Here is a 10,701-nt window from a genome sequence, read left to right as displayed (position 1 = left end):
AGCCGGAACGCTAACGGGGCCCCTGAGGGTGGGGAGGGGGCGTGGCTAACGGAACCCTCGCTGCTTTGAAAAGCAAAGAGGGATTTTGAAAAGGAAAAAAATAATTAATTCAGAGCCCCCGGCGACCGTCACTTCCGGTTCCGATTGCAGCGCTTGGCTTCCTCCATGTAGGGGGCGAGAGTGGTGAAGTAAAGAGGGATTATTTTTTATTATTATTTTTAAGGAAAAGCTCCCATGGCAGATGTGTGTGACAAGGGAAGGTCGAAATACCTGTATTTCATTGAGGGCGACGTTTTGAATCTATTATCTACCTTTTAAACGTGTGTTCTTGTAACTGTCTTGGGACTTTTGGGTGATGGAAGGATTGTAAATACCCGAAGGAAACAAAGGCCGAGATTGATCAGTTTATTGGGTTCCCCTACATAGAAGCGCTTTAAAACGTTTTGCGTAGTGAATCTTCTGCAGGGCCTGTGCAGAACCTTCTTTTTTTAAAAAAAAACCTTAGGTGGACCAGAAAATTGTGCCTAATCCCGTGGCTAACCTGTGGCTTCTAAACCAACTCCCATCTTGCCCATCCAGCACAGTCCATGGCCAGCAACATCTACAGGGTTGTCCTGTAGCCCCCACTGTTTTACTTCTTTAATTCATTTATTTAACAAAATTAGTATACGACTTGCTTGTAATAAAACCTCTAAGTGGACTACAGGAATATAAAATAAAAGTACTAAAATGTGGATAGATTCCTCCAAGTTGGTAGGCCCACCACCTGCTTCCTTGATCCGTGCCCATCTTGGCTGATTAGGGAGTGTCCAGATGTTGCGCAGACCCCCCTGGTTTAAATTATCAATTTGTCCCTTGACACAGGGACATTCCCAGGGGAACTGAAGGAAGCAGTAGTGTGTCCACTCTTAAAGAAAACTTCATTAGATCCCTTAGACCTATCCAATTACCGCCCAGTTTCAAATCTTCCATATATGGGTAAGGTAATTGAGCGGTTGCTGAACGGCTTGGTAGGTTTCTGGAGGAAACATCGGCTTTAGATCCATTTCAGTCCGGTTTCCGTCCTGATTTTGGGACCGAGCCGGCTCTGGTTGCCCTAACAGATGATCTCCATAGACAACTGGATCGAGGCGGGTCAGGACTGCTGATCCTTTTAGATTTGTCAGCGGCCTTTGACATGGTCGATCATGATCTTCTGGACCACTGCCTCGCAGACGTGGGGATACAGGGCATAGCCCGTAACTGGTATCTCTGGTCGGGGACAGAGGGTGACACTAGGGAGGGAAATGTCGTCGCTCCATTCCTTGGTGTGTGGAGTGCCGCAGGGTGCAATTCTCTCCCCAATGCTTTTTAACATCTTTATGCGCCCCCTTGCCCAGATTATCCGGAGCTTTGGGCTGGGCTGTCACCAGTATGCTGCTGACACTCAGCTCTATCTGCTGATGGATGGCCACACCGACTCGGCCCCGAACACACTGACCAGATGCTTGGAAGCTGTGGCTAGATGGTTTCGTGGGAGCCGATTGAAACTAAATCCTTCAAAGACAGAGGTCCTATGGCTGGGTCGGGATGGCATGGGGATGAAGGACCAACTCCCTTCTCTTGCGGGGGCCCAATTAGTGCCATTGCCTTCCGTTAAGAGTTTGGGTGTAATCCTTGACCCCTCCCTTTCCATGGAGGCGCAAGTTACAGCAACAGCCAAGGCGACATTTTCCCACCTTCGCCGCATCAAGCAGTTGGTCCCTTATCTTTCCCGCCCCGACCTGGCCACAGTGATCCTTGCGATGGTCATCTCCAGGCTTGACTAGTGTAATTCGCTCTACACGGGGCTGCCCTTGAAGCTGTCCCAGAAACTCCAGCAGGTACAGAATGCTGCAGCGAGGCTCCTCACGGGGTCTCTGCCATGGGAGCATATTCACCCAGTGCTTTTCAAGCTGCACTGGCTCCTGGTGGAGTGCAGGGTCAGATTTAAGGTGCTGCTTTTGACCTTTAAAGCCCTTCACGGCCTAGGACCCTCATACCTACGGGACCGCCTCTCCTGGTATGCCCCACGGAGAGCCTCAAGGTCCATAAATAACAACACCCTAGTGGTCCCGGGCCCTAAGGAAGTTAGATTGGCTTCAACCAGAGCCAGGGCCTCTTCAACTCTGGCTCCGGCCTGATGGAACGCTCTGCCTCATGAGACCAGGGCCCTGCAGGATCTGATTTCTTTCCGCAGGGCCTGTAAGACAGAGTTGTTCCGCCTGGCCTTTGGCTTGGAGCCAATTTGATTCCCTCCCTCTCTTTCTTTTTTTCTTTCCTTCTCCTCCTGCGTTGAGGCTACATTTTATTTTAATGTTGTAATATTTTAATGTTGTATTTTAATTTTGTTTTTAAGTTGTAATCATTCAACTTGTTTTTATTATTGCTTGTAAGCCGCTTTGAGCCCTGCCTTGGCTGGGGAGGGCGGGGTATAAATAAAAAATTATTATTATTATTATTATTATTATTATTATTATTATTAAAATTAATGATTATAAAACCAGTTAAAAGCAGGGATTAAAAATCATTAAAGAGATGGAGTTCCGGTGGGATGTCAATAAATAAATAAGCTTGCAGACCTCACGAAAACTGCCGCTCACCGGTCGTTAATCAAATCTATCCGCTGAGTTATGCAGACCTGCGTTACAAACAGCTGGCACTCTTGCTGTGTGGCAGATGCTGAGGTAGAGGCGCTACATATGCAGGAAGAAATCTCTTGGAGTTGGCACAACACTTCGGGCTTTTAATTATCAAAGTAATTATTCCGTCTCCGAATATGAATTTTCAAAGTATCCTACACTCAGAATAGATAAATTATATTTTAAAAGGTCATAAAATAAAACCAGGAAACAAGGAAGATATCAGAAAAAAACATAAATTTACTAATAAAAACTCTAATTGTAGAGTTGGAATGGATCTCAAGGGTCATCTAGTCCAAACTCTTGCAATGCAGGAATCTCAGCTAAAGCATCCATGACAGATGGCCATCCAACCTCTGTCACATTTTAGTGCCTTTGAATCGCAACTGCAAAGACCCTTTCCCCAGATTGCGCACCTAGCCTAAGGGCAGTAGTACCCAAGAGCCTCAGATTATTACCTTAATAGTCAAACAGGTTGGTGTGGGAGCAGGGAGTCTTTTGGGTGGATTAACAGCTGCATTTGGGCCAACTGAAATTTCTTTGAAATATCAGAGGCATCCCTACATACAACACATTGGAGCAGACTAATCTGGATGTTGTCTGGGATAACTTGCCAAGGGGTCAGGGCTGATGTTGGCAAAAGGCACATGGTGCCTCAGATGCATATTGGTAATCAAGAGAGAGGTAGCTCTAAACTGCACCCTTAAGCTGCAAACTGGATCCTTTAGGGGAATTGGACTCTCATCATTGGCTGGGATTGATGGGAGTAGGAGATCAAAAACATGAGGAGGACCAATAGTTCCTTAACCGTGTTTTAGGGGAAGTCACCTCACAGGTCAGGTAAGCATAAAACATGATGTGTACCTTACTATACTGACATGGTATCAATTGTGGGGCCCAGGTCCAGCCCTCTATTTCCCATTACTCATTAGCATTCTCATGAAAACTGCTTACTGCACTAGTTGAAACAGAAATGCTTCACTGTTTTCAAATGAAGCAGCCTCTGGTGCCAAAAACACCTTTTATATAAGAAGTAAGTTGTCAACATTTCTTCTCCCACACCTGTCCATGCATTTAATAATAATAATAATAATATCTTTATTGTCATTGCCCCCTCTCAGCGACAACGAAATTACTTGACTGCTCCATAAAAACACTAATTAAAACAATACAGTATTTCTTTTACACCTATGCTTTGTGTGCCACTACTGTGTAATATCTGGCAATGGTGGCTGCTGAAAGCTTCAATATTGCTTCTGCCTGTTCCTCACTACCTTGCACTGAGTTTGAGCTCCATTCTGTTTATTCATATCTTGCAAATAAACTGTGCTCTTATGTTCCATCAAGTGGCTAAATCAGCTTTTCCCCAAACCAAAGTCCTCCAGATGTTTGGACTACAACTCCCCATTATTGAACTAGGACCTGGTGGACCAGCATTCAAATCCCCACTTGGTCATGAAGGTCACTTGGACCAGTGACCTTGGACCAGTGACAGCCTTTCAGCCTAACCTACCACACAGGATTGTTGTGAGAATTATATGAGGAGGGGGAGAACCATCACTGTGAGCTTGGAGAAGAAGGTGGGATATAAATACAATAAATAAATAAATTGACATTATTGACCATTGGCAATGCTGGCTTATGAGAGTTGTATTCCAACACATCTGGAGGTTGGACTAAATAATAATAAGGCTGGTCTAAATAATAAGAAATGCAGTAGTGGAGAATACGTTAATTATTGTGCCCTACATACTGCTGTCTTTACTAATAGTGAATACTGCACTCAATGAGATTTAGCTGAGTGCTGATCATCCACTACATCCTACATTTTGAATTATTTGTATAATCCAACATTCCTAAACCTGATACTCTCCAGAGGTTTTGGACAACTGCCATCATCCCTGACCGTTGGCCATGCTGGGGCTGCTGCTAGATAGGGAGTCCAACAACAACTGGAGGGCATCAAGTTGTGGAAGCCTGATGTAAGCAAAAATGTGCATATCAATTTTCCTTAGATGCTGGTACAAAAGTGAAAAATTATTCCTGTCGGTTTAAACTCCGTGTTTGCCTGTTTACTTGTAGTTTAGTACATTTCTTTGTAAGTGCTAAAGCCCTCAACAGAAAGCAAAAATCTATGAGACTTGATGGACCATTTGTCTTATCTTGGATGGCATTTCATCTGTTCATCCCTGATTAATTAATTACCGGATTAATAGTGCATTTCACAGTAACCAAACTGCAATTTGTACAAATTTGTTTAGTCAAGGGAAGAAGCCAAAAACATTAAAATGAAACAATCCAACAAAGACAGGCAGAATGTTATAAGAAAAGATATTATAACTAGCTCTAGTGGGAACAAAATGAATCACATTATCAAAGTGTGATGAAACAGGGAAGGTAGAATGATAGATTATAGATGAGATTAGAGAACGGAGATTACCTAAGGGTTTTAGAAGAATTCACAAACTGTATTTTTACACAATCTTTTTGCTTTAGCACAAAAGGAAAGAACTCATGTTTTAGAATACACTGATATTCTTTGCTCAGATAGAGACCATGTTCACGTTGTGTTCCACATTCACATATTATACATTCATCACCCAGCTGAAGGGACATCAGCCCCCCATATTGGACTACGTATATCTTAAAACTGTTGTGAGCAGCAGTCCATGCACATATTTTCACTTCATAAATGCTTCAGGTTCAGCAGAGTGTCTTCAGACCGTGAGGGTGATTAATATTATAAAGCAATCCAGATGTGGCCCTCCAGATGTTATTGGACTTCAATTCCAAGAAGCCCTTACCTTTGGCCAAGGAGACTGCAGCTGATGGGTGTTATAGTTCAGCAAAACCCAGAGGTCCACAGGTTCCCCTTATCTGTTGTAAAGCATCAAAGCCATAAACATGAGACATGAATGTGTGTTGGCTGGGTAATCACACATACTGTGTGAATTAATGAAAAACACAGTTACTCAGCCATTATCACTCATTTGCACTATCTGTCATCTATTTACTGCATTTACATAATATAGTATAATGGAGAAGGGGAGGGAAAGAGACAAAAGCATTCAATATTTTGATCATCACATATCTGGAAATTTGAGTCCTATTTATATTCAGATGAAGGTTCTTGGAGGACAGACAGTAAATTGAAACTAACAGAAGATTCATCACAATATGACATTTCCCTGTAATTTTTCAGTGGTTCCTCGTTAAGTGAGCCAGGCAAGGCAAAATCAAGACACCACCAATGAAAGTTCAATCACTGAGATTGAGCTGTCACTTCCTATGGTTGCATCTTGGTTTTGCCACTTGGAATGCATTTGTGAGTTTATGGAACAATATCAGGGAAATGTCACCTCATGATATTACAGTATTTCCCTCTAAAAGTAGAGTATATGAACTTATCAGATAACCAGTTTTTTGCAATGGGGGTTCTGCTCTGCACAGGCAAAAGCATTCCTGGATTGACTTTATACTTGCCAAATGCTCAACGTTATGATGGGTGATGTTTCTCTGGATTTTATTATATATAATAGTCATCTGCACAGACTCGCCACAAAGACATATTGGAGCCTACTGCAGGACCCTTGTTAGAGAGAACTCAATCACATGTGTCAAGAATATTGAACCTATTTTACTACTTTTCCTTTTCCCCATAGACATAGCAGCTTTTCACTTGCATGCAAAAAAGTAAAGAGGTGAACTCAGGGACACACCATTAGGATGTGGTCCCCCTGTTAAATTGGGGGTCATAAAACTCTGACTGGCAGGCTTAATTTGGCCCAGCAGAGGCCCTAATTTAGCCTGCAAACTACCATATTTTTACCAAAACATGCTTAGTAGCCTCACTCCACCACATGTGGGGCAGGTACAGTGGAACTATTAGGAGCCTACAGTGAGCTCCCAATGGTCCCTTTGCAAGAGGGGCTTCATGTCAGTGCCAATCAGCTGATCAGCTCGAACAGAGAGACCCACATGGATCAGCTGCACTAGTGAGTTCCTGCTTGGGAATTCCCCAGTGCAATTGAAAGAGCTCTGTTTTGAAGCAATTTGCATTGAAAGTGCTTGCTACATCAGAAACTCTGCAAAGGAAAAATATATCAATTTCAGCAAACATTTTCAAAGCAAACCACACGAATGGAGCATGCGTCTTTGAAGGCACGCTCCCCCTGCCAATTAGCTTTCAAATGTGCATACTCCATTAGTGCAAAGCAGTTTTCTTGCTACAATGTGGGGGGTGGGGTGGGGAAGCTCATTTAAAGTTACCCATAATGGGAGTCCTGTGACACCTTTGAAACTAACAGGTTTATTCTGAAGTGAGCTCTAGTCCACCATAATATATCTGCTTGCCTTTATGACACCACAGATCTCTTTTTTGTAGTCTTGTTGTGATGTTAGTGTCTCTTCATCATACCTATTGGTAGACTGGTCCCGTGAGATACGGACTTTAGTATACAGTACATAGTTTCAAATGCATTTTAAGACCAGCTTTGGGGTGGGGAATGAATGAAGGTACTGGGTTGAAAATATTACAATGAAATCACAGAGAGACCCAGTTCTCATGGGACAGAGCTCCCTTGATGGCAGCAAATGGTGGATCCAGACAAGGCTAAGCAGTGGGGTGCCTCTGCTGCATCCAGCCCCTTCCAGTATGGCAGACTGACGGTTTGGACTGGTGTGCCTAGGGCACTGAATATACACTGAGTATAAAGAGAAGAAAGTGTGGGAGATTTAAGCAGTCAAACCTAACAATGCATATTTGCTAGCTGGTATATGAAGGGCCACGACTGGATCTAATGGTCAGGGGTCCCTTTACCTTTACCTTATATGAAGGGGTTAAGGACCACAGGGTTCTAATTGAAAGAGTAGGCTAGTTAGGTCACGCCCCCTTTTCTCCTGAAAGGGAGGAAGTAAAGACTGTTTCCTGTCCCTTCCTTCTCATCTCTCTTCACTGTGTGCCGTGCAGGTGGGTGTGTCTCATCTTGGTTCCCAACCTCAGGCACATTGTTGTAGTTCTTCCCAAGTATTTTACCTGCATTATTTTATTGCTGCTGCAGAAGGATAATGCATGCCAGAAACTGTAAGTATTTTAAACTTACTTTGTTGGTATGTGGTTTGTTTATTGAAAAGGGCATAAAAAGGGGGTTAGCTGCTTCACACAGCTGAACACAATAAGTAAGGTTTAATAACCTGTATTCCTACACTTCACTAAACTGCTTAATGATGGGAATTAAATTCTGCTGTGGGCTTTCTCCCACCAGAAAAATTGCAAAGCCCTGTATTTTGAAAACAGAGACCAGCCGTTTTCCTTTGTGTTCATCCACACACGTGGGTCTCTAGAGTTTTAAATATAACTAATATATCCTCTTACCAATTTCCATATCAGGAAGGTGGGGGGGGGGAGAGAAGTGGGTTAAAAAAACAACAGTGAAGCAATGCAAAAGACAGTAGTAGGTGTGCTACAGTACTGTGTGGAGCAGAACACAAATGAATATGGCGTCCAAGCATATGAGTAAGATTCAATCAGTGTGTGAGAGAGACCCATTTCCAGCTAGAAAGAGCGAGATCGATAATATATACAAATGCCTAAAGAGGGGAAATTACTTTCTGCAGTCAGCTAGAGACCAGATACTATAATATCAAATTTGCTTATTAATTCCAATTCAGCAACTTCATGTTGAAGGGGGGGGGGAGCAGATAGGGAAAATGTTGGAGAAAAGTGATTATAAGGTCTGTTATAAATGTCCAGGAAAGTTGGACTTCACTTATTCCTGAGTGTTTCTATTTTAAATGCCTTTGACCTATGTTATCAATGGGAACTTGACCCAACCTATGTCAGGGAATGGAACCTGTTGGCAGGTCCTAACTTCCACCAGCACCAGACAATATGGTCAATAGTCAGGATGATGGGAGTCACAGGCGTACAACATCTGGAGGATCACAGTTTCCTATTCCTGGCTTGTTTAAATAGGAAAAGGAGATTGTTGGACAATGGCTTCTTCATGCCATTAGAAGATGTTTAGGCAAATGAGCCCTCAATATTATCTGATGGTGCCTGGTCCTCTGGTGGTACTCCTTTCTTTTTTGGTGATCACTTGTAGCCATGTAAGATTGTCTTCCATGAATGTGGTCTTAACAGTGTGTCCGTAAGTGACTTTGGAGGCCAGTGCTGGATCCCCACATCCTTCCACAGTGGGGTCATAGGTTTCTGGGTGGGAGTTGATCACAGTGAAGATTTGCCAAATGTGCCTTCCTCTTAGCTCTTCCTGAGTTCATGCTTCTTCAAAGTCCATGATGCCTTTGGTGAAGGCTGTTCTCAATTGGAGCGCTCGGAGGCTAGTGTTTCCCAGTTGCTGGTGTTTATACTACTTTATTATTATTATTTTGGCCTTGAGAGCGTCTTTAAACCTCTTTTGTTATCCACTGACATTACACTTTACATTCTTAAGTTGGGAATAGAGTAGTTGCTTTGGAAGACGATAATCAGGCATCCAAACCACATGACCAGTCCAATGAAGTTGATGTTGAAGAATCATTGCTTCGACAGTGGTGATCTTTGCTTCTTCCAGTATGCTAACATTAATTTGCCTGTCTTCCCAAGTGATATGTAATTTTTTTCAGAGAAACTGTTGATAGAATTTTTTGAGGAGTTGGAGGTGTTTATAAATGGTCCATGTTTCACAGTAAAGTTGGTAGCACAACAGCTTTATAAACAAGCATTTTGGTTTCCATGCAAATTCCCTGGTGTACTAAAGTAGTTAAGGGAACAGAATTGGCATTGCAATAAGGAAGGGCAAGTATACTGCCCAACAGCTGTGGAAGATTTATTTATTTGTTTGTTTATGGTATTTCTTTCCCACCCTTTATAATTCCACCACCATGTGTCATTTCGAGAATCTTCAAGGGTGGACTAGAAGCTTTTTAGATTTGAAACGTATAAAAGCTGCCTTATACTATTGTTTACACTGACCAGCAGTGTATTGCCATGATTTCAGACAATATTCGCAGCCCATATGGAGATGGAGGGAAATGAACCAGAGACCTTCTGCGTGGAAAATGGATGCTCTGCCAATGAGCTATAGCCTTTCCCCATGGGGAAAAAACTGTAGGGGATGAAAGTGGTATTCTGAAGTATGCTTGTTCTTTCCCTACTTCACAAGAGGCCTTAGGAAAGGAGATTTAGAATAGTAAAAGACAAAGGGGGAAGGGCTAAGCACTGTTCTAATAAAATTCAGACTTATTTACAGCTGCTTTAAAGTAGGAATAAAAATGCTCAGTTGTTTTTCTCTTGCATAATGTGTAGTTTGAAATAAAAGAGAGAGCAGGCTCCAGTGCTCACTGATGCAAAACCCTTTGTGCCTCAGTGTGTTTCAGAGTAAAACACTTCTACAGGGGCCTGAAAAGCTTGTGAGTTCTTAAAAATCCCCAAAACATCTTATTCTTAAAATCCTAACCGCTCAAGAACCAGCTTGCAAAATTAGTAGAACAGAAATATTTCTCTTCACATCTATGTTGAACCTCTGTAGAGATGCCTTCCACCGCCCTTTCCCTTATGGTAATATGTAGCTTGACCATATTACTTGTTACTGTGTGATGTCATTAAGTGGATGAGCAGCAGTTAAAAGAAGGAAAATCAGGTCATGAGTGAACCAGGAGTTGAGGACATTGTGAGGCAAAATATGAGAGAAGTAGAAAAAGCACATGTTGACTTGATGTGTGAGATCAAAGGTAATGTGAGAGTGCATCTTCTTGTGCAATGGGACTTGTAATGGAAGTACAGTGGTACCTTGGTTCTTAACTTAATCTGTTCCGGAAGTCCATTCCAAAACCAAAGTGTGCTTTCCCATAGTAAGTAATGCAAAATGGATTAATCTGTTCCAGACTTTTAAAAACAACCCCTAAAACAGCAATTTAACATTAATTTTACTATCGAACGAGACTATTGATCCAGAAAATGAAAGCAATAAACAATGTACTGCAGTCACACAATCAATCACTCAGTAGCTGAACTGGGTTCCACACAGTCACCAAAATAAAA

The 10,701-nt window shown here is 42.4% G+C and overlaps 1 long non-coding RNA gene across 1 annotated transcript; it reads left to right on the top strand.

The window, feature by feature from the left end:
- Positions 1–80: 80 nt before the first annotated feature.
- LOC310765083 lies at positions 81–8,317 on the top strand. Its single transcript, XR_014549427.1, has 3 exons — positions 81–188; positions 5,863–5,985; positions 7,630–8,317. It is a non-coding gene; the product is annotated as an uncharacterized lncRNA (long non-coding RNA).
- The last annotated feature ends 2,384 nt before the right edge of the window (positions 8,318–10,701 follow it).

This window comes from Podarcis filfolensis (assembly GCF_964270895.1).
Source record: "Podarcis filfolensis genome assembly, chromosome: 6".
In the NCBI taxonomy this organism is placed as follows: domain Eukaryota; kingdom Metazoa; phylum Chordata; class Lepidosauria; order Squamata; family Lacertidae; genus Podarcis; species Podarcis filfolensis.
The sequence above is the reverse complement of the archived record's forward strand: the minus strand, read 5'-3'. Positions and strand labels throughout refer to the sequence as shown.